Source organism: Podarcis liolepis (assembly GCF_965112155.1).
Source record: "Podarcis liolepis genome assembly, chromosome: 15".
Lineage (NCBI taxonomy): Eukaryota > Metazoa > Chordata > Lepidosauria > Squamata > Lacertidae > Podarcis > Podarcis liolepis.
Genome location: NC_139566.1, coordinates 14,331,895 through 14,356,491, shown reverse-complemented (window position 1 = coordinate 14,356,491; position 24,597 = coordinate 14,331,895). Strand labels below are relative to the sequence as shown.

Here is a 24,597-nt window from a genome sequence, read left to right as displayed (position 1 = left end):
GGCGGCTCATTCAAGTGGGAAGTTCAGCTCGGCATTAAAAAAAGAAAAAGAAAATCCCTCATCTGGTCCTATCAGGGGCAACCGACTCAACTTGACACTGAAATAGCTGAGGTTTGCTGGGGGGGGGAGGAGGGAATCTGACTTGACTGGCTACGTGCCTCTGAGCATATCCAAAGTGCCCCACCCTCCCCGCTTCTTGTGAAAGTTCAGGACCTCAGTGTGCAGAGGCATTTTGGGTTGCCAGGCCAGGAGCAAACCAGTCCCAGAGTTTTCAGGGACCAAATCTGAGGCCTGGGGGGTGGGGTTGCCTGCAGTGCAGTCATGGGGTCAGGCCTTGGAGACGGAGGTTAATTGGGAGACTGGAGTGGAAGCAGGCAGCCACTGCCCCCTCTCCCCACTAAGAGTGTCTGTGCTATATTTTGAGACCAGCTCCTGCCAGGTTTTGAAGTTTGTAAGTTGCATGCAGAGTCTTCATAAAAATTATTATAATCATTTAAGGCACTCTAGTCCGCCTGGAAATTCAGGCCCACCGCCAGCCACCTGGAGTGGGCCAGGCAAACCTAGGGACTTCAGATGAGACTTGGAGGTCTGGCATAAACTTCTGCCTGCTACATGCCGGATGAATATTGGTGGGGGCCGTGGCGTTCAGACCCTGTTTGTGGCTTCCTAGAGGTATTTAGAGTCAGAATTGAGGAGCTGGAAAGAACTCAAAGGGTCATCAAGTCCAATCTCCTACAATGCAGGAATCAAAGCTAATTTGGCTGAACTTTGCTTTTAAAAACTAACAAACAAACAGCAAGAGACGCCTTTAGCCTCCTAGAACCCATCAGTTCTTAACTCCATGGTGGAAAACTCCCGACCTTCCAACATTTCTCCAATAAAAATGCAGTGGTACCTCGGGTTAAGAACTTAATTCTTTCCGGAGGTCCGTTCTTAACCTGAAGCACCACTTTAGCTAATGGGGCCTCCTGCTGCCGCCGCACGATTTCTGTTCTCATCCTGAGGCAAAGTTCTTAACCCGAGGTACTATTTCTGGGTTAGCGGAGTCTGAAACCTGAAGCGTCTGTAACCCGAGGTACCACTGTAGGGATGTCCTAAGGAAAAGCGGGACATTCCGGGATCAGAAACTGGGACAACTTCTGTAAATCCAGGACCGTCCCTGGAAAATAGGGGCACTTACAGTGGCAGAGCTTCATGCTCTGGCACCAGGGGGGGGGTAGAGCCGGCGGGGCTGGGGCTGGCGCATGTCCCTGGGGCGTAGCGCCCAGTGGGGCGGGGCAGCCGCGACGGCACCAGCTGGGATTGCGCTGCCAGGGGCAGTGTGCTGCCCCCACATGCCTCTTCCTTTGCCAGTGGGCACTTAGAAGGTCTGCAAATACAACACAGAAATTAACAGTCAGGGAAATGGGGTAAACTGCCGTGTGACTGCAGCCGAAGAACAATTGGAAGAAGGCAACGGTGTATCTGATGAGCGCCTGCCAGCAGACTCCATTTCTTTCACGTTGTGGGGGTGAGGAGAGCTGTCCCGGGGTTCATTTCCATGGTAATAACAGCATCCTGAGAAACCTCTCTGCCTTTCCCCACATAGCTACACAGAGCATTGTCTTTAACTGCCTGAGATTGCTATCTCTCCCTTTGATTTTATCAGCTCTTCTCATCGGGAAAAGGAAACAAAGAGGCAGGGGCAGGCCTCTCTGAATCTCCTATGCTAAATTATGCTACCCCTTCATGGATCACTGCCTTGCCGTGGCGAAGGGGCTTGAAGAACTCAGAGAAGCTATGAACTACGCCGAGCAGGGCACCCAAGATGAACAGGTCATAGTGGAGAGTTTTGACCAAACGTGATCCACCTGGAGTAGGAACCGGCAAGCCACTTCAGTATCCCTGCCAAGAAAACTCCATGGACAAAGACAACAGGCATATAAAAGTTATGACACTGGAAGATGAGCCCCTCAGGTCGGAAGGTGTCCAACATGCTACTGGGGAAGAGCGGAGGACAAGTACAAGTAGATCCAGAGCTGATGAAGCGGCTGGGCCAAAGCCGAAAGGACGCTCAGTTGTGGATATGCATGGAAGCGAAAGGAAAGTCCAATGCTGTAAAGAAAAATATTGCATAGGAACCTGGAATGTAAGAACCATGAACCTGGGTAAGTTGGATGTGGTCAAAAATGAGATGGCAAGAATAAATATTGACATCCTGGGCATCAGTGAGCTAAAATGGATGGGAATGGGCGAATTCAGTTCGGATGACTATCATATCTACTACTGTGGGCAAGAAACCCGTAAGAGAAATGGAGTGGCCCTCATAGTCAACAAAAGAGTGGCGAAAGCTGTACTGGGATGCAGTCTCAAAAATGATAGAATGATCTCGATACGAATCCAAGGCAGACCTTTTAACATCACAGTAATCCAAGTTTATGCACCAACTACTGGTGCTGAAGAAACTGAAATTGACCAATTCTATGAAGACTTACAAGACCTTATAGAAGTGACACCAAAGAAGGATGTTCTGCTCATTATAGGGGATTGGAATGCTAAAGTAGGGAATCAAGAGATAAAAGGAACAACTGGCAAGTTTGGCCTTGGAGATCAAAATGAAGCAGGGCAAAGGCTAATAGAGTTCTGTCAAGAGAACAAGCTGGTCATCACAAACACGCTTTTCCAACAACACAAGAGACGACTCTACACATGGACATCCCCAGATGGGCAACATCGAAATCAGATTGATTATATTCTCTGCAGCCAAAGATGGAGAAGCTCTATACAGTCAGCAAAAACAAGACCTGGAGCTGACTGTGGCTCAGATCATCAGCTCCTTATAGCAAAATTCAAGCTTAAACTGAAGAAAGTAGGAAAAACCACTGGGCCGGTAAGATACAATCTAAATCAAATCCCTTATGAATACACAGTGGAAGTGAGGAACAGGTTTAAGGATTTAGATTTGCTGGACAGAGTGCCTGAAGAACTATGGGTGGAGGCTCGCAACATTATACAGGAGGCAGCAACTAAAACCATCCCAATGAAAAAGAAATGCAAGAAAGCAAAGTGGCTGTCCAACGAGGCCTTACAAATAGCGGGGGAGAGAAGGCAAGCAAAATGCGAGGGAGATAGTGAAAGATACAGGAAATTGAATGCAGATTTCCAAAGAATAGCAAGGAGAGACAAGAAGGCCTTCTTAAACGAGCAATGCAAAGAAATAGAGGAAAGCAACAGAATGGGAAGAACCAGAGATCTGTTCAAGAAAATCGGAAATATGAAAGGAACATTTCGTACAAAGATTACCATAATAAAGGACAAAAGTGGTAAAGATCTAACTGAAGCAGAAGACATCAAGAAGAGGTGGCAAGAATACACAGAGGAATTATACCAGAAAGATATGGATGTCTCGTACACCCCAGGTAGTGTGGTTGCTGACCTTGAGCCAGACATCCTGGAGAGTGAAGTCAAATGGGCCTTAGAAAGCACTGCAAATAACAAGGCCAGTGGAAGTGATGGTATTCCAGCTGAACTGTTTAAAATTATAAAAGATGATGCTGTTAAGGTGCTACACTCAATATGCCAGCAAGTTTGGAAAACTCAGCAGTGGCCAGAGGATTGGAGAAGATCAGTCTACATCCCAATCCCAAAGAAAGGCAGTGCTAAAGAATGCTCCAACTACCGCACAATTTCACTCATTTCACATGCTAGCAAGGTTATGCTTAAAATTCTACAAGGAAGGCTCAAGCAGTATGTGGACCGAGAACTCCCAGAAGTGCAAGCTGGATTTAGAAGAGGCAGAGGAACCAGAGACCAAATTGCAAACATGCGCTGGATTATGGAGAAAGCTAGAGAGTTCCAGAAAGACATCTACTTCTGCTTCATTGACTATGCAAAAGCCTTTGACTGTGTTGACCACAGCAAACTATGGCAAGTTCTTAAAGAAATGGGAGTGCCTGATCACCTCATCTGTCTCCTGCGAAATCTGTATGTGGGACAAGAAGCTACAGTTAGAACTGGATATGGAACAACTGATTGGTTCCAAATTGGGAAAGGAGTACGGCAAGGCTGTATATTGTCTCCCTGCTTATTTAACTTATATGCAGAATTCATCATGCGAAAGGCTGGGCTGGATGACTCCCAAGCCGGAATTAAGATTGCCGGAAGAAATATCAACAACCTCAGATATGCAGATGACACAACCTTGATGGCAGAAAGTGAAGAGGAATTAAAGAACCTTTTAATGAGGGTGAAAGAGGAGAGCGCAAAATATGGTCTGAAGCTCAACATCAAAAAAACGAAGATCATGGCCACTGGGCCCATCACCTCCTGGCAAATAGATGGGGAAGAAATGGAGGCAGTGAGAGATTTTACTTTCTTAGGCTCCATGATCAGTGCAGATGGTGACAGCAGTCACGAAATTAAAAGACGCCTGCTCCTTGGGAGAAAGGCGATGGCAAACCTAGACAACATCTTAAAAAGCAGAGACATCACCTTGCCAACAAAGGTCCGTATAGTAAAAGCCATGGTTTTCCCAGTAGTGATGTATGGAAGTGAGAGCTGGACCATAAAGAAGGCTGATCGCAGAAGAATTGATGCTTTTGAATTATGGTGCTGGAGGAGACTCTTGAGAGTCCCATGGACTGCAAGAAGATCAAACCTCTCCATTCTGAAGGAAATCAGCCCTGAGCGCTCACTGGAAGGACAGATCGTGAAGCTGAGGCTCCAATACTTTGGCCACCTCGTGAGAAGAGAAGACTCCCTGGAAAAGACCCTGATGTTGGGAAAGATGGAGGGCACAAGGAGAAGGGGACGACAGAGAATGAGATGGTTGGATGGTGTTCTTGAAGCTACTAGCATGAGTTTGATCAAACTGCGGGAGGCAGTGGAGGACAGAAGTGCCTGGCGTGCTCTGGTCCATGGGGTCACGAAGAGTCGGACACGACTAAACGACTAAACAACAACAACAACAAATTATGCTAAAAGGAGCTGTTCCAAAAGGAACCTGGCAGAGCCTAGATAGAAAAGCAAACCGGATCAGACCAAAGGACCATCCAGCGGGGGGGGGGGTGTGTCATTCCCCCCCTCCCCCACAATGTGGGAGGGTAGGGCTTGCAAGCACATCTCAAAAGGATGCATCTGTTTCCAATGCCTGGCTTCTACAGGTAGACTGCTGCTGGGTATGGAGATTCCATTGTAGCTAAAGAAGAAGAAGACCTGACCTGGACCCTGTGATCGTCCCCTGAGGCCCTTCTTTGTTTGCCTCCTCCATGGGAGGTCCAGAGGGTGGCAACACAAGGATGGGCCTTTTCAGTGATAGCTCCCTACTTGTGGAATGCTCTCCCCTGTTACATAACTTTAGGCACCACGCCAAAACATTTTGCTTTTTCATCATGCCTTTGGCTTTTAATTATATATGGCCTTTTTGTGTGGGCAGGGTGTTTTAATCTATTTTTTTTAAAATATATACATATATCCTTGAGATTGGTTTTTAATGCTGGTTTTAATGTATTTTTGTTTGTTTAAAGCATTGTAAGATGCTTTGAGCTGCCAAAAACCAACTAACAAATTTGTTTGTTTTGTCCATAACATTTATTTGCCACTCGATAGAAAAGCAAACAAACCAAACCTCAAAGTGGTTTTTCCAAAAAGATGCAACAATAGAATTATCACTAAGAAAAATTAACAACAATAATTTTAAAAGTTTGAAAAGTTAAGATAGCAATCAATAGGTTAAAAACAGATTAATAATAATAATCTGGGCGGCTTCCAACAGATTAAAAACAGAATAAAACATCACACATTAAAAACTTCCCTAAACAAGGCTGCCTTCATATATCTTCTAAAAGTCAGATTGTTGTTTATTTCCTTGACATCCGATGGGAGGGCGTTCCATAGCGTGGGCACCACCACCGACTGAGAAGGCCCTCTGCCTGATTCCCTGTAACCTCACTTTTTGCTGCGAGGGAATCGCCAGAAGGCCCTCGGAGCTGGACCTCAGTGTCCGGGCTGAACAATGGGGGTGGAGACGCTCCTTCAGGTATACTGGGCCGAGGCCATTTAGGGCTTTAAATGTCAGCACCAACACTTTGAATTGTGCTCAGAAATGTACTGGGAGCCAATGTAGGTCTTTCAGGACCGGTGTTATGTGGTCTCAGCAGCCACTCCCAGTCACCAGTCTAGCTGCCGCATTCTGGATTAATTGCAGTTTCTGGGTCACCTTCAAAGGTAGCCCCACATAGTCCAAGCAGGAGATAACTAGAGTATGCACCACTATGGTGAGACAGTCTGCAGGCAGGTAGGGTCTCAGCTGGTGTGCCAGATGGAGCTGGTGGACAGCTGCCCCATACCAGAGGCGAAGCAACCTGCTCCGGTATGGTATGCCCCACGGGGGTGTGGCATGTGTCGTGGGGGGTGCTGCCAATCAGGGGTCAGCATTTTGTCACACCTCCCTTTGGAAAGGTACTCAGAACAGACCACTGCCCCCCTTGGAATGCCCCTCCCCTGGACACAGAATTGACCTGCGCCTCCATGGATAGCTGTGAGTCCAAAATGACTCCCAGGCTGCGAGATTAAAACTCACATCAACTTTCTAAACATCTAGGTAGGCTTCTCTAAACAGTTATGTTTCTCTTGGGTGTCAAAAAGAGTACAGGCATGGTCTGACCAAAGCAAAATAGAGAGGTACTTAGATTTACTTTGACCTGAGTATACTTCTGTTGATGCAGCCTAGAGTAGCATTAACATTTTTTGCTGCTACATCACATTGTTGACTTGTGTTTAGCTTGTGGTCTACTAAGACCACCAGATCCTTTCCACATGTATTACTGACAACCCAGGCGTCCCCCATCTTATATTTGTGCAGCTTGTTCTTCCTGCCTAAGTGCAGAACCTGCCATTTGTCCCTAGTGAAATTCATTTTGTTAGTTTGGGTCCAATCTGTTAAGTTCATCTTGGATCCCAATTCTGTCTTCTGCGGCATTAGTTACCCCTCCCAGTTTGATGTCATCTGCAAATTGGATGACAAGGTACTCCAAAACTAGGGTTGCCATATCTTCTCTTTTTCCAGGACACATACTCTTTTTCATGAGTCATCACAGCAATCCATAGTTAAAAGCAGAAGTCGGCAAATGTGTCCTCTTTTTTGCTCTTCAAAATATGGCAACCCGACCCCACTCAGCGGTTTCATGTAGTGTTAAAAAGCATGCGGGATATAACCGGACCCTGAGGAAACCGCCACTCCCCCCCCCCCATTGAAGGCACCAACATCAACACTCAGAGCCTGATCATCAGCAATGGAAGGAAAGGTCGGATCTCGTGGAGACCAAATGCTGTGTATATAAATAAGGAATATGATGAAACTAATGCACTCCCAGCAATTCACTGCCTCTGTAAACAAGATTTGTTTGCTCCGGATAATAACCGCCCGGTTCACCATTCCTGGGCTTGCACCACCTCCCTCCCTAGATCATGTAAACAAGCTTGTTCGAAATCCATTTCTGTGGTCTGCTATCAGCTAACGTTCTCCTCCTTTGCCTTGGGTGATTTTATCCCTCCTCCCCCGCCTTCCCAGTCATCTAGGGTGTTTTCAAAATAAAAATTAAAAAAGCGTAAGCTTTCGCCAGGGGTCTGTCTTATTTAATCTTGTAACACTTCCTGTACATTGCAGACATTATATAAATAATGAATAAGAAGAAGCAGTTACACAGTGGTGGAGGTTTTTTTTAATTTTGTATTTTTAAAAAACTTGTAGGCAGAACGAGATTCGATAAATGGGAGGGGAAGTTAGAGGAAAGAATCGCTCCCCCCAGTACACACACACACACACACACACACACACACACACACACACACACACACACCTCCACAACCCGTGCTGGAAGTCAAGAAATGAAAAATAGGTCAGGTGTTTTAATATCTGCATTAGTTCAGAATAAATCATGACCCTCCTTTTTATTTATTTTTTAAAAATGCAAGAGATGAGGAGAAATTCTTCACTCCCTGAGCTGATATACAAACTGAAATTTAGCGAACTTAATTGCTGTTATCCGAATTTTATGGTGCAGTTCTCCAAACGAAAGCATTCTTTAAAAAATGCATAACTATAGATAAAGATCTCTTCTACCTATAACTATTGCATTATAATAGGGGGATTGCTTGCAAAAATTTCGCAGATTAGGCATCCAATAATGTGCATATTAGAAGAAATGCACACAAATTTAATTCAGTCATATAAATATATATGACTGCACTAAAAATATATATCACAGCTGACGGCACAAACAGGGGGAGGGGGAGAGACTCTACCAAAATGCTGTCCCTTAATCCAGGCCCTGATGGAGGGGCAAAATGAGCAGGCAACATCATGAAGTATATTGACAGTTCATGAAGTTATGCCAAGTTTCCTTTCTAAGTTGGGAATCACGGGGCATGTATTTGAAATGGCAGCCAGATATTCAGAGGCTTAGTAAGGGCAGATGGCCAGTCAGTAGCGCCATTCCAGCTGCCCATTGGCTTTTTGCCTGCAGCCTGACACAACAGAACATTCAGTTAGTTAGTGGGACTCATAGGCTAGGAGGAAATTAGAGATATGCAATGTTCTCCCAGAATTTAGGTCAGCCATGTGGTCCTGCAGCAGAAACAATGCAAAGAGTTATGTGGTTCCTTAAGGACTAGCATATTTATTTGGTCATACTTCATAAATCAGAGCCCATCAGAGCTAATGCATCCATATTGCTTATTCTGCAAAGGGGTGAATCCAGGGCAACTACTCCCAGGAGTAGCAGAAGAACAGATAGATAGATAGATAGATAGATAGATAGATAGATAGATAGATAGATAGATAGATATTGTGGACAGACATGTACCTGTTAAGTTGTGGGTGAACATATCAGACGACACAGTGATTCTTCAAACAGCTCTTGTTTATTCACAGGCCAGAACAGAACTGAACTGAACTGAAGGGTTCAGTCAGCCTGCTTATATAGAGCTCCAGTACAACGTAACTGTAACAATTTTCTAAAACTATCCAATCACTGAACGTCACTTTCGATCCCTTATTTGCATAGCTATCTACAGTATCCCCCTGTTGGCCCAGGGTGAGAACGTCAGTACATAACAGTACCTATAAAAGATGTTTAACATGCATGAATTGTTATAGGGAGGTTTGCATTTGCAGAATTCCTGTTTTGCCGAGAACTGTGGCAAGTGCAGAAGGTGCTCGTGCGACTAAAGCCGCGAAAAGGCGAGCGGAGACTTTGCTTCAATGTTATGTTAATTGATGACTCATCCCTGGGAGTCCAGGTTTCTCTCAGAAGCTGCCCGATTCTTACTTATCTGACTTAACTGAATCTCACCCTGGGACCAGAAAGAGAACTGTTCATGGACTACATTAACAAGTGAGAACGTAAAGAAAACCCAGCTGCTTTGCTAGTTGTTTGAGAGCAATGGGCTGATTTGTATTTACAACAGGTTTGTGTAACAAGTTTAAAGACGGTCTGCGGCAAAAGTTTGGAACTCGTTCTTGGCGTAGAGAGCTTGTGGATTCGGCACAAGGCCCAGATCAGGGAACTCCACTCACGTAACAGTACGTGGCCCTCTGGGTTTAGTTGAACTCCAATTCCCACCCACCCTTGCCATGCTGATGGGAGCTGATGGAACTGCCTGGGGCTGGTGGAAGTTGGAGTCTGACAACATAGAGGGTGATGGGTTTCCCACACACCCGACGGAGGCAGCTGTAGTACAGTAGAATTAAGTAGGCTGTGTATCGCAAGATGAGCATTGGAAGGCTATAGGCTGCCTTGCGAAGCGTTTCACCCAGTGGCTTGAAATGCGCCCAGCCCGTTGTAAATCAGTCCTAAGTGCAAGACCTCAGAGAGGCCAGGGGACGCTGGTCCATTAGGGCAGATGGATTGATGCCTCATCAGACTCCGTGTGCTCTCAGACGCATGCTTGCCTTTTTATTTACAATATGTCGGGGGGGGGGTGTTAGCTCTGCTTGTCAGCTTCCTCTTGTTCAGGGCTCATCCTGATTGCTTTTTGCACTGTGTTTCTAGGCACAGCCCCACACTTAAAAGTGTTGTGTTCGAGTCCCCCCCTCCTGCAAAAACCCACTCTTTACCACCGATTGAGAACAAACAGCAATCCATGGAAAACCCAAATTCCTGCTTGTTCTGATTCAGCATTAAAGAGCAGGTTTTCACCAGGAAAGTGCTGACCCGCCTCCCAAACATGGTGTTTGGACATGACACTTTAAAGCACCAACTTGTGCCTAGAAAGTGAGGGATAAAAGGTGAGTGTGGATGAGCCCTCGCTCTCAGTATTGCCCTTGCAGAAGATGGCAGGGATGAGGATGGAGGAAAAATGAGTCAGCTTTACCTGTTTTTGGTTAAACCACAGAGCCTAGGTCTTGCCGATCAGAAGGTCGACGGTTCGAATCCCCGCGACGGGGTGAGCTCCTGTTGCACAGTCCCTGCTCCTGCCAACCTAGCAGTTCAAAAGGACGTCAAAGTGCAAGTAGATAAATAGGTACCACTCCGGCGGGAAGGTAAACAGCATTTCCGTGCGCTGCTCTGGTTCGCCAGAAGCGGCTTAGTCATGCTGGCCACATGACCTGGAAGCTGTACGGCTCCCTCGGCCAATAAAGCGAGATGAGCGCTGCAACCCCAGAGTCGGCCATGACAGGACCTAATGGTCAGGGGCCCCTTTACCTTTCCCTTACCCCCTACTGTTGGGCTCCCTGCCTTCCACCCTACCAGTTCCAATGGGCAGCAGCTAACAGTGGGCATAGGAGATCAGCCACACTCGGCGATGATGCTCGCTTCGTGACCTTTGGCCAGGCAGGACCTTCTCTTAGCAGGACTTGCTACCCAGTTTCCCATTCATCCATCTGCCCAGCCCACCCCCACTGCCACAAACCAGCAAACATCCTGTGCCCACTGAGCATGCTCAGCCCTCAATTGGGGGCTGTTTTGGTCGGGGAGGGGAATGCTCTCTTCGATCTTTTTTGTCTTACTGCAAACCTCAGCTTCTATTTCTGCAAACCTGACGCATCTGCCTTATGTATGGGTGGTGGTGTTTTGGCTACTTAAAGACTGGCACTGGGAGAATTGAGGATGTGATTAGTAAATATGATGGCAGTCATTTTTTCCAATAGGCAGCAGTAGTTTTTTTGGTTATTAAACAATAAACGTTCTCGCCCTTCTGTCGATATCTCAAAAGGGCATCTTCAGTTGACGTTTTTGGAGACATGCAGATTTGTTTCAATGTAATTGCTTTGTCACTAGATCAATTGGTTAAAAGTCTAATTAAATCTGGGGGGGGGGCAGGGATGGACGGACCCAAATGCCCCACAGAAGATGCATTTGCTGCTGTACTCTGCAGGATTTCCCTTGCTTTGAGGTTTTAAAAGGGAGAGGTTCGCCTATAGAATGGGTTTGCCTAACGGGAATAAATCTATGCTTTATATAATCTTCATTTTAATGGTCGTGATATCTAAGTGCATGTCTTCCCCCGGTGCCAATAAAAAATGATTTACAAATTCTCTGTACCTTGGTTGGCTTCTAAACAGCAAGATCATGCTATGGATGTGTGTTAAGAAGAAGAAAAATGAGCATAATATGGCCTATCAGATGGTTTCTCTTTTTACTCGTGACTGCAGAATTGGGAGGAGAGAAACAGATAGATGGGGAGGCAGAGATGAGGGATGGATTCTCATAAACATATGACCCAAAGGTTAATCTAAAGCAAGGGTGGAAAACTCTGGGGGCCACATTCCCTTCTGGGTAGCCTTCCAGGGGCCACATGCCAGACTGGAGGACAGGGCCAAAGGCAAAAGTGGACAAAGGAATGGATGCCAATTTTTACCTCTCCCCTTTAAATGCTAAAGGGACCTCTGACTGTTAGGTCCAGTCATGGCCGACTCTGGGGTTGCAGCGCTCATCTCGCTTTATTGGCCGAGGGAGCCGGTGTACAGCTTCCGGGTCAAGTGGCCAGCATGACTCAGCCGCTTCTGGTGAACCAGAGCAGCACACAGAAATGCCGTTTACCTTCCCGCCAGAGTGGTACCTATTTATCTACTTGCACTTTGACGTGATTTCGAACTGCTAGGTTGGCAGGAGCAGGGACCGAGCAATGGGAGCTCACTCCGTCGCAGGGATTCAAACCACCAACCTTCTGATTGGCAAGTCCTAGGCGCTGTGGTTTAACCCACAGCGCCACCCGCGTCCCTTACCTCTCTCCTTTACGGTTTTATAAAAAAATGACAGAAAAGGAGATGTGGCAAGGACAATGTCTCTCTGAAACATATGTTTGTGCAGTGTTCTATACTTCCTAAGTTTGGGAAGAAAGTGCTGGACTGTATAACTATGACTGCAGAAAAAGTTAAATCTTTCAGCAGAGAACATTCTTTTGAACTATATACCTATTGTATTGAAATTAGCAACAGGGCAACGCAAATGCATTCTGTGCATCCAAATGGTGGCCAAGAGACTGATACTGATGAATTTGAAGAATAAAGATATGATACCCTTTAATCAATGGATCAACAGCATGACAACACTCGCAACTTATGAATGAGCTGCCTACAGACGGAGACATTGTTTGGATAAATATGACAACGTTCGGAATGAGTTTATACAGAATGTAGTAGGCTATTAATATCTACATATGTATTACGATCATAACACCATATCAATTTACTGTATTTACTCGAGTCTAATGCGCCATCGAATCTAATGTGCACCTCAATTTCCAGAACCTTGAAACAAACAAACAAAGCGTTTGCTGGCGAATGTAAATGTGCCATCAAATCTAATGCGCACCTTAGTTTTCGCAACGTAATTTGGCCAAAAAGGTGAGCATTAGATTTGAGTATAGAAGAATGTGTGGGAGTATATTACATTGTATTTTGTGTCTCTGTGTGTGTATGTATATACGAGAGTGTGTGCATTTTCACTTTTTGAAACAATGCAAGAACCAAAACTCAGCCCTCTTTTGAAATTTGCCCTTAACTGAATGCGATCCTCTAGCCAAACAATGTTTACAAACTGTATGTATTAGGGGAAAGTGTGCGTGGCCAGCGTGGCATAGCAGTTAGAGTGTTGGACTGGGACCTGGGAGATCAGGGTTCAAGTCCCTGTACAGCCATGAAGCTTGCCAGATAAACATGGGCCAGTCAGATTAAACAATAAGTTGCACTACAGTGCTACCTTGGTTCTCAAACTTAATCCGTTCCGTAAGTCCGTTCCAAAACAAAAGCGTTCCAAAACCAAGGCGCACTTTCCCATAGAAAGTATTTCAACATGGATTAATCCATTCCAGACTTTTAAAAACAACCCCTAAAACAGCAATTTAACATGAATTTTACTCTCTAATGAGACCATTGATCTGTAAAATGAAAGCAATAAACAATGTACTGCAGTCGCACAATCAATCAGTCAGTAGCTGAACTGGGTTCCACACAGTCACAAAAACAAAACAAAAAGAGCCTCAAAAATAAAAACGCAAAAAAATAGCAAAAACAGACAGACCTCAGCATAACACTCAAAACGGAAATGTGGCACTCAAAACGGAGCACTTTTGGCTTCCGAAAAAAATTTGCAAACCAAAAAACTTACTTCCGGGTTTGCAGTGTTTGGGTTCCAAGTTGTTTGAGTACCAAGGCGTTTGAGAACCAAGGTACTACTGTACTCCAAAAAATCACTCCCAACAGTGTGAAGGAGGTAAAAAAAAAAAGGAATTGTGGGCCAATTAGGGGCTCCCTGAAAAATCCCACTTGGTCCTTTCAACAGGTAACTGACAGGGCCCATACTGCATAGGGAGGGCACTGCAAAGGAGTAAGAGATACAAGTTGTTGTTGTTGGCCCATTTGGTCACCCACACCACCCCCAAACTCCACCCAAAGCAAAACCAAATGAGTGCTCCTTTGGGGGAAACAGGGTATGTGGCCAATTGCCTGCCCCTCCTCCTGCCCCAAGAGTGGGAACAGCACTGTTGCAGAAGCTCCAGACCGGTGGGGTTTTTTTGTTTTCACAGAGGGGTGTATTCTGCCATATATCATTGACACAATAATGGTGCATTTGTGAAGGATTTATTTTGGACAATGGCCACATGGGCGGCCCAAGGATCTCTCCAGCACTCAGACAGGCCCTGCCTGGCATATTCACACCCAGCCTGCTCCTAGACTTGTCTTTTTCCCCCTTCCTTTCTTAACTCGGCGCATTAAGCAGCCCTTATCAAAGATTTACGACCCTCTTCAGAAGAGCTTTGCCTCGCCGTTATTAACGGAGGAGCCCGCGTCCTCCAAGGAGCGTCGAGACTCCCATCTGCAACGCGCCCGACATCTGCAGATGCCATTGTCAGGCAGATGCACCGCCGAGATGGGCAGAGTGCCCGACGGCTGAGCTGGCGCAGAGAGACTTTCTGCTGAGTCACAGGGCAGCCTGCTTGCTGGCATTGCAGCACAGCCCTGGGAGGATCAAAGGTCTCTGGGCATGCACAGAGTGTTTTTGCATGCCACCAGGCAAGCACGGTCCTTCCCAGTCTTACACATCCACGTCCTGAGTAATATTATAATAATAATAATTTATTATTTATACCCCGTCCACTCTGGGCAGCTTCCAACAAAACACTAAAATACAATAACCTATTAAACATTAAAAGCTTCCCTAAACATGGCTGCCTTCAGATGTCTTCTAAGTGTTTTGTAGTTATTTTTCTCTTTGACATCTGATGGGAGGGCGTTCCACAGGGTGGGTGCCACTACCGAGAAGGCCCTCTGCCTGGTTCCCTGTAACTTGGCTTCTCACAGCGGGGGAACTGCCAGAAGGCCCTCGGTGCTGGACCTCAGTGTCCAGGCAGAAGGTGGAGGTGGCAAAGGAACTGTAATCCTAGACCTGCCCATCACTCTATTCTAAGATCAGCCTTATGTTTCCTTGTCCTGCTGCAGTGAGAAGATAGACTTGCCAAGGGAGGAGGATGTGAATGGTGTCTTGGCCAAGGGCTCGCCAAAATCTCAAGCCAACACCAACTAGATGAACCTACAGGTGGATGGATCGGTCTTATTTCTGTTCCCTGATTATTGTTTATTCATAAGTGCTTATGAAGAAGAGCTGTAGCCCACTGGTAGAGTGTCTGCTTTGCGTGCTCTGCCCTGGCATCTCCAAGGAGGGCTGAGAGAGACCTCTACTTGAGATCCTGGAGAGCTGCTGCCAGTCTGTGTTGGCAATACTGAGCAAGGTGGACCTGGTGGGCTAACTCCATATAAGGCAGCTGCCTACTTCCCCAAGGCTGGTTTCCATATCATTCTGCGAATTACTTGTTTTAAAGCCACACGAAAACTCACATTTCTGGTACACAGTCTTCCCTAATATGTACATTTTCACAGGGTGTTTTATCCCACAATGCACACCATTCTGCGAATTATTTTTTGAAACCACCCAAAATCTCACATTTTTAGTGCGCCATATAGCTAAGTGCACGTTTCTGCATACATCCTGGTCCCAAAACGCACTTTCTAATGTCTTTTTTGGCTGAGAACTGTGTTGCAAAAATTAGATAACAGCAAAAACTGATGGATAACTGCGTTTTGATCCACAGATGACCCGGGGAAGCACAAATTGCATCAATTCACTTAAAAATGAGGAACAAACTAGATTCCTGCCCATTCCTAGGTGGGCCTTTGGCCCTAACCCTGCAGTGCTTTTCTGATGTGGAACCTCCTCATTTCTTGTTTATGAAGAGCCACAGTGGCCTCCATTTTCCACCCCACTTCAAGGTGTTTTTGTCCCAACCCCCTCCTGCTTTTGGAGGCCTCCTACCCCTTGTTTCAAAGTCCAGGGAGAAAGCAAAGGGGCCCTGCCAGCAGTGCATTGTGGGAATATCCTTGGGAGATCCTCACTTCCCCTCCAGTGCTCCCCCCCTCCTCCCTCACACATACAATGCAGCTGCCAGGAATGATTTATTCTGTTTCAGTTCATTCACACACAAGGAAGCTGTTCTCTTCAGACGCTAAGGAGGGAAAGAGATACAACTGTTTGAATATTTACACTCCCAGCGCTGAAATGTACTCGGCGGTATTAATAAGTGAAGGGGAACGCTGTCGAGATTCCGTTTGAATAGAACTTCCTCTGACAGTCAAGGGGAGAGGGAGGCAGGGAGTGGGAGGGAAGGACAAAACCCAGGTACTGGGGTTTTTTTTCATATTCGCCACGGGCTCTTAATGTTCCTCCTTTCTAACCCACCCACCCCAACCCCTAATTCACTCAGATCCCAGAGGGGGTTGTTCCATTAGGGTGTATAAGAGCATAAGAATATCCTGCTGGTTCAGGACAGTGGCCAATCTAGTCCAGCCTCATTTTGTCCCAGTGTGCAAGCAGATGCCTGTGGGAAACCCGCAAGCGGGATTCAAGCACACAGGTCCTCTCCCCTCCTGTGGCTTCCAGCAACTGGTATTCAGAAGCATGGCTGCCTCTGATCGTGGAGGCAGATCCATAGCCATCGTGGCTAGTAGCCATCGCTAGTCCTCTCTTCCGTGAATTTGTCTAATACTCATTGGCGTTGATGGCCATCACTGCCTCCTGTCGAAACGACTTCCATAGTTTATCTATAAGCTGCGTAAAGTTCTTCTACCCTGGGACATGGGTGGCGCTGTGGGTTAAACCACAGAGCCTAGGGCTTGCAGATCAGAAGGTCGGCAGTTCGAATCCCCGCGACGGGGTGAGCTCCCATTGCTCGGTCCCTGCTCCTGCCAACCTAGCAGTTCAAAAGCACAATGTGCGAGTAGATAAATAGGTACCACTCAGGCGGGAAGGTAAACGGCATTTCCGTGTGCTGCTCTGGTTTGCCAGAAGCGGTTTAGTCATGCTGGCCACATGACCCGGAAGCTGTACACCGGCTCCCTCGGCCAATAAAGCAAGATGAGCGTCGCAACCTCAGAGTTGTCCGCAACTGGACCTAATGGTCAGGGGCCCCTTTACCTTTACCTTCACCCTGAGACGTACAGAAGGGACCTCTTTGCCACGGCTATTCCTATATTAGGCGATTCACCAGAGTGATCGAAATGCCCCCCCCCCCAGCCTCTGTAAGTATTGTCACATGCCACCCCAATCTCCTAGTGGTGCAAGATTCCAGGGGTTCCAGGCGTTTACCCAGAGTTTGTGTCTCCTTTTGGAGTGAGGCACAGCAGTGACTGTAGTGTCTTTATGATATATGGTTTGTTAACACATATGAAGGTAAAGGTGAAGGACCTCTGGACGGTTAAGTCCAGTCAAAAGCGACTATGGGGTTGCGGCACTTATCTCACTTTTAGGCCGAGGGAGCCGGCGTTTGTCCACAGACAGCATTCCAGGTCATGTGGCCATCATGACTAAACCGCTTCTGGCAAAACGGGACACCGTGACAGAAAGCAGAGCGCACGGAAACACCATTTACCTTCCCACCACAGTGGTACCTATTAATCTACTTGCACTTTTGGTGTGCTTTCGAACTGCTAGGTTGGCAGGAGCAGGGACCAAGCAACGGGAGCTCCCCCCGTCGGAGGGATTTGAACCACCGACCTTCTGACTGGCAAGCCCAAGAGGCTCGGTGGTTTAGACCACAGCACCACCCACATATATACAACCTGAGCCTATGATGGAGGAGTTCACAGCATTAACACTCCCAAAGAGTCTTGTTTCTTCCATAGCCACAGCCTTGGTTTCCAGAAGAGGAGTAAAAATGTACGATATCCACCCTGAGAGGTCTTTGATCCAGGAGACCTCATAGACCAGCCTCCACTGTTGGGACTGCAGATCACAAATTCAATAAATAATATTCTGTGTCAGTTGATCTGCCAGAGCTTTCCACTGTTGTTATAAAAGGTTGCACTGTGTATTTTTTTAAAAAAATGAATCCCATGTGTTTTTCTATAAATGTGTGCTTATTATAATGCATGTTTTGTGTTTTGTTTGTTTACCTTTGCTCATGCCCTTAAATATGTTACACATCGCTTGGAGACCTTTTTGTGTAACAAATGTCTAGCATGTCTGGGAAGTCCAATAAATAATAATAACAATAAAGCTATTGTCCTGCGGGGGGGGCTGCGGGGGGGGGCTGTAGCTCAGGGCTGGGGAACCTGTACCTCCAGATGTTGTTAGACTGCAATTCCCATCAGTCACACTGGTCGGGGATGATGGGAGTTGTAGTCTGATGTCTGGAGGGGTCACCAGGTTCCCCCGGCCCTACTCTGGGTGGTAATGCGCATCGATTTGCCAGCTTCAAAATGTGGTACACCAGCCTTTCAAGGCTGGAGTCATTCTGCTGAAGGAGGGCCCTGGACCTCTGCCCCCAACGTCCTGTGCTAACAGCATCACAGAATTGTGCAGTTGGAAGGGTCCTCTAAGGCTCACCTAGTCCAACCCCTTGCATAGGAAGAGGGAACACAGAAAGCACTGGCCAGATGGTCATGGTTCTCAATGACTGCTTGAGTATCTTTCTTCTTTTTGTCAGGAAGTGTCACGGTCTAGTCTACAGGTGATCGAAGTCCCAGCTGAAGACGTCGGGACCGGGGGCAAGATGGCAGGGTGGGAGCAGGAATGAGAGTCCAGAAGCCAGAGGTCTGAGGGTCAGGAAGCAGGGAGCCATGAAGTCAAGGGTCCGAGGGTTGAGAAGCAAGGAGTCAAGGAGCTGAGGGTCCAAGGATCAGGAAGCAAGAAGCCAAATGCAGCAAGGCAGGAAGCGTGTTGCTGTGGCAAAGAGCCGAAGGCAAATGCTGACCTTATATCCCTTCCCGGCTCTTGCCACCAGGTGCAGTGAGTTACCAAGCAGCCTCACCTATGCAGCCGTGCCTTACCTCTCCAGAACAAACTTAGGAAGGCCCCAGTCCTGCGAAGCCCTACTGGTCACAGGGCCTGGCTCCTGCATGCACTCCTGACAGTGGAATTGGCTAACCTTTGAATAGATAGAGGGAGTATATGTCAGGGTCTGAAGATGAGGACTGGGGAGTGCATTCTATGGCAGACCAGCTTCTCTCCGATGGAGAGCTGGAGGTGGAAGAGGTCTCCTCCCCCCCCCCTTATCCACAGCGTGTTCAGAAGCAGAGAGAGAGAGACGGAAACTGAACAGCTTAGGAAGGAGTTACGCGATAATGACAAGGGAGCAAGAAGGGAGGGGGCAGCTGGTCAAGACGTCACTTGAGAGTGTGCCCCTCCTCACCACGGACTCAGAGGTCCTAGCATATAAGGGAGCAAAGGAGGCAGAAGGGGGAGGAACTTCCCGTTGGTGCCTTAACTGCTGCGAAAGTCAGGAGGAGGATTTAGAGTAGCCAACTGGCCTCCTTGTGGAGGGCTGTATATTTGTGCTTGCAACATGAGGCTGTAATAAAAGGACTATAAATCTATCAAGTGCTCGTTAATTCTTATCTGCAAAATTACCAAAGAGGGAGGAGGACTCTCCACACCTGGCAGTGAGAGAGATTTGTTGAAAGCAGTAGCAGGGAGCTTTGGGTCCGAGGGCCAAATGTAGGCCTCCAGGCTGCTCAATCTGGCCCTCAGGATCCACCCCATACCATCTCCTCTCTCTGCAGCACTCACTGGCTATTGTTTTGCAACAAAGTGTTTTTACCTGGCTTGAATGTGTCCTTGAACTCCGATAACGCCTCTTGCTTGTCTGAACAGAGGACATGGAGGTTTGCATGAGTGTGTACAAACTAGCCTACTGTAGAAAGGGAATATTTACATCCATTGCCCTGCCCAGTTTTACCTCCAACCTTGTCCATGATAAGAAAAGACGAGAGGCTTGCAGGATCTGGCCAACAGCCTTCTGGTCCAGCATCCTGGTCAACCAGAATGACCTGAGTGCATCACTGGCATGCAGCATTTGAAATGTTTCACAGAAGGGAATGTGCTTCTCCTCCTGATTCTAAGAGACCACACCTCATCTTGGAAGGGAAGCAAGAGTAGGTGACAGAGATAGCGCAATTCACCCGGTGATCTTCCAGGCTGAGTAGGGATTTGATGGTGGGGTCCCTTGGTCCTGCTCCGACACTCAAACCGATTTGTTTGCAAGGTGCGAACACGGGAGAAAATGTGCATGGAAAACTGTGGCCTGGATTTGCATCGTAGAAGGAGCTGCAGTCAGATTTGCAGGGTGCTTACATGTCATGGATTGGCTGGGTGGAAGAAGGCTCAGAGCTGGGGGGGGGGGGACAATGATGCGTGGTCAGAGGGAGAAGAGGGAGCCTGCTGGAAGGAGGAGATGTCAGAAGCTGTAGAGGCAACAGGGTTTAGTGAGCAGGGAGAGTGTGTGGCAAAGAGAAGTCCAGAAGCAGAAGCAGAAACAGAAGAGGAGAGAGGTCAAGAGGCTGAGATGAATCAGGCTGGTGAAGAAGCCAGGAGATCTCCCCATCCTGCTATGACTAGCTCCCCTCTCCCCTGGTTTCCCAGAACCCAAAGAGGTATGAAGAGGGAGGAGCGGAGACAGGTGTGCCAGCAGAGTCTCAGATTGCTTAGGAAGGACTCAGGAGTGAAGGAGACATAGGCAGTTGTGGGAAGGCAGGGACTGTCAGTGCCCACAACTGCCTCATAGGGGCAAGATCTACTGGGAAGAGTTGCTGTGCTCATTAGGCTGGGCACTATTGAGCAGCTCTTATTTCTTCTAATAAAGAGTTAACTCTATGTTTCTGAATGTGCTGGTAGCCGCCCAGTGTGGCTGGGAAAACCCAGCCAGACGGTCAGGGTATAAATAATAAAATTATTATTATTATTATTATTATTATTATTATTATTATTGACTTCACTTACTCGGTGTAATTTATTGCTGGCCCACTCCTGACACCTGCACCTGACATTACATTGCTTTAGGAACTCATGGTCTCCTGTATGCTTCCTTTTGAGATCCTCGCATCTGCTTAACCTGTACCAAAATTGTCGGTGGGGGACTTGTTTTATCCTGTGAAGGGCTGTGGGTGGTCGAGACTCCCTGCCTGAAACCCTGGAGATCTGCTGCCTCTCATTGTGGACACCACAGAGCTAGACAGGCCCCATGGTTTAACTTGGCCTGACTTAGTATGCACCTTGTTGTTGTTGTTCCACTGCACAGAGAACTGCCTAAAGGCACATAGGGAATTTCAGCAAGAGCCAATCTCCATCCGTCCCCGAGCCATTTTGCATAAAAGAACATCAAGGGCTGTAATAATATTTTTAGATGCGCAGTACATTTGTTTAATTATTCTACACCAACTGTTGATAGGATTTGCATAGTGCTTAAAATAACCCCAAATCACTGATTCTAATCTACACCGTCTCTGCTCGCCGGATGAATGAGCTACAGTCTTGCTCAGATCTGCTCTCCAGACCTTCGATATCTAGGAACTCCTGTTTCGCACAGAATAGCTTGCAAAGAAGATGAGGCCTTGCATTCCAGCTTGGTCACATTTCGGGATGCTTATTTGAATTTGCTTGCAGAGTGGCTGCTGTCGTGCAAAATGCTTGCTTTCACTCAGCAGACAGACCGCTTGGAAATCCTTACTCAAATGGCACCGTGTATAAGCACTCTGGCAGACCACGTTTTGGAACGTTTATCTCAATTAGCTAATGGAGGAGTTGTAAAACATGCAGAGCACGTTCTCGGCCACCGAACCACAGCCCTTCATTTGAATGATCAACAAGTTCAAGGCAGCATAGGTTTATTCAATAGGAAGTCCCACGGGGTTCAGTGCTGGGTGTGGCAATCTGGCAACATTGGGATTCTCTTGGATTCTCACTTTTCCAGTCTTAAATTCAGTCCTCTGCATCTCTACATCAGGTTGAGCGTCTCCACCCCCATTGTTCTGCCCGGACACTGAGGTCCAGCGCCGAGGGCCTTCTGGCGGTTCCCTCATTGCGAGAAGCAAAGCTACAGGGAACCAGGCAGAGGGCCTTCTCGGTAGTGGCGCCCGCCCTGTGGAACGCCCTCCCATCAGATGTCAAAGCTATAAATAACTACCTGACATTCAGAAGACATCTTAAGGCAGCCCTGTTCAGGGAAGTTTTTAATCTGTGATATTTTAGTGTATTTTTTGTTTCTATGGAAGCCGCCCAGAGTGGCTGGGGAAACCCAGCCAGATGGGAGGGGTACAAATAATAAATTATTATTATTATTATTATTATTATTATTATTATTATTATTATTGAGGTCTTTGTGAAAATTCATGAGCATCTTAGTACAATTTTCTCCTAATGTACACCTTTTTGCAAAGCAATTTTGGTATGTCACTTTCACTAATATATGCATTTTTTCTGCACATTTTTACCCTGCTATGTGCATTTTTGGTATACATTACAATGATACCTGTAACCGCTTCAGGTTACAGATGCTTCAGGTTACAGACTCCGCTAGCCCAGAAATAGTACTTAGGGGTTAAGAACTTTGCTTCAGGATGAGAACAGAAATTGTGCAGCAGCGGCGTGGCGGCAGCGGGAGGCCCCATTAGCTAAAGTGGTGCTTCAGGTTAAGAACACTTTCAGGTTAAGAACGGACCTCCAGAATGAATTAAGTTCTTAACCCCAGGTACCACTGTACTTGGCTGGATAATTGCATTGTGGAAATTCAGAGAAGTGCAAATCTCAAAGGATGGCTGTGTTTTGGTTTGCATGTTGCTTCAGGGAGTGCCAAATTAGGCAGGTTCGCCTTTAAATGTGAACTGAGTCAAATTTCTCCTCCATCTGTAGTTCAGTAGGAATTTTTCGCAGGTATAAGCTGCTCAGGGTGTCTGAGGCAACCTAGTCAGATGGGCAGGGTGCAAGTAATAAATTATTATTATAGGGTCCCAGAATTAGGCTGCAATCGTGCACTCAGCTGCTGGGGAGTAAATCTTATTGTGCACAATTGGATTCACTTCCCAAGTAAGTATGCATCTTGGACCTGAGGGTTTCTTTCATTTGAGTTTGGCTGCTGTCGAATATGAAAATGTGGTGCAATGGTAAGAGAGCTGGAGAGAGCAGGGTTCGAATCCCCACCCAGCCATGAAGACCACTGGGTGACCTTGAGGGGCGGCCACTGTCTCACAGCCCAACCTCCTGCACAGGGTTGTTGTGAGGATAAATTGAGGAGGGGAAAGGAGAGTATATAAATGTAATAAATAAACATTTAAACCACAATCACACCATGTTAAACAGCTGAGGCTCCCCCCCCCCCCAGAGAATCCTTGGGGACTGTAGTTCATTAAAAGTGCTGAAAGTTGTTAGCAAACGCCTAAATTCCCAGAATTTCCCAGGAAGAATTGATTGTTAAATCAATCCTGGGTGAGAGAAAAGAGAAGATGCCTCTTCTACAATGACACCTTCTGAAATACTTTAGAACTGCTTTTTGGACTACAACTCCCATCATCGTTTGCTAGCAGCAACAGGGGTCAGGGATGATGGGAACTGTAGTCCAAAACCAGCTGGAGACCAAAGTTTGGGAAACCCTACTTAAAAAGTAACGTCCAACAATAAAATGTGCTCCTTTTATTCTTTGGAGCAATTGGGTTCTCTCCTATGCAAATTTGATTGATTGACTAACTCATTCATTAAGGGACGAAAATTCTTGCTGTTCTTGTTAATCTGGTGAAAATGTGAATGTCAATGTGCATATTTGTATGAACTGCATATTTGTCTTAAAGCTACCTCCATTGTTCTTCCTTGTCAGGGACTGTGAGGAGGAGGGCGGCACAGATGAGGAATAGTGGGAGCCTCTCCCTCCCCCTGCTCCGGATCCGGATCCTGAATTTTCCCAGGAGCAGGAGGACAGTATAGATTTGGAACAGTGGTTTGTAGAGGGACATAGTTCAGAAGACCGAAGTTGGGAAGAACTGGGTGGTGAACAACTAGGAGAAGAAGAACTGGGAGAGTGAGAGTTAACAGAATCTCTTTCGCTGGAAAGCCTCCATCGGCTCAGCACAAGGTCACGAAGAGCAGATACGGTGGCAGCACAGAAAACACCGTGGTTGTGAGATCAGGTTGCAAGACACAGAAGTGACATGGGTGACTAGGGGTGAAGTGGGTGAAACCCTTAATTGGGAGCACCTCCATTCCGAGGAATGGATTCTTTGTTTTCCCTTGCTGTGATCATTAAAATCTCTCGCTGGTAAGAGACTCCTTTCGCTTTGTTCTGCTTATCTACTGCCAAAGGTGGGGGGGGAGGAAGCTTGAGTCCCTGAAGCCTGACATTCCTCCACTGTCATAGGCAGTATGTCTCTGAATACCAGTTGTTGGGAATTGCAAGTGGGGAGAAGGTCGTTGCACTCAGATCCTTTTTGCAGGCTTCTCAGGGTGACCCTGTGAGAACAGGATGCTGAATTAGATGAGCTGTGGGCCTGATCCAGCAGGCTCTTCTTATCTTCTGATCACTGCGATCCTGCTCCATAGAGCTGGCCACTCCCTGCCTTTTGGACCACTCTCTGGAGCATAGTGCAGCACAACCACCACTTACAAAAACACAGGTGCAGATAGATGCTATATTCCTTTGCACGTCAGCCATCAAACACAGCCATGCATTCAATGCCATTGGCCATTGGTCATCAAGCCTAGGCAGATACTGCAGGCCATTGCATGTCAGCCGTCAAACAACCAGTTTCTATATGCCATTGCATGGTTAACATTATAAAAAAAAAACATCAGCCATCAA

General features: G+C 46.8%; 1 long non-coding RNA gene across 1 annotated transcript in view; it reads left to right on the top strand.

The window, feature by feature from the left end:
* The window catches only part of LOC310694618, a 30,856-nt gene extending 6,795 nt beyond the window's left edge, over nt 1–24,061 (top strand). The window contains exon 2 of the long non-coding RNA XR_014519776.1: nt 21,757–24,061. This is a non-coding gene — a long non-coding RNA (uncharacterized lncRNA). The remainder of the gene's footprint in view (nt 1–21,756) is intronic.
* The last annotated feature ends 536 nt before the right edge of the window (nt 24,062–24,597 follow it).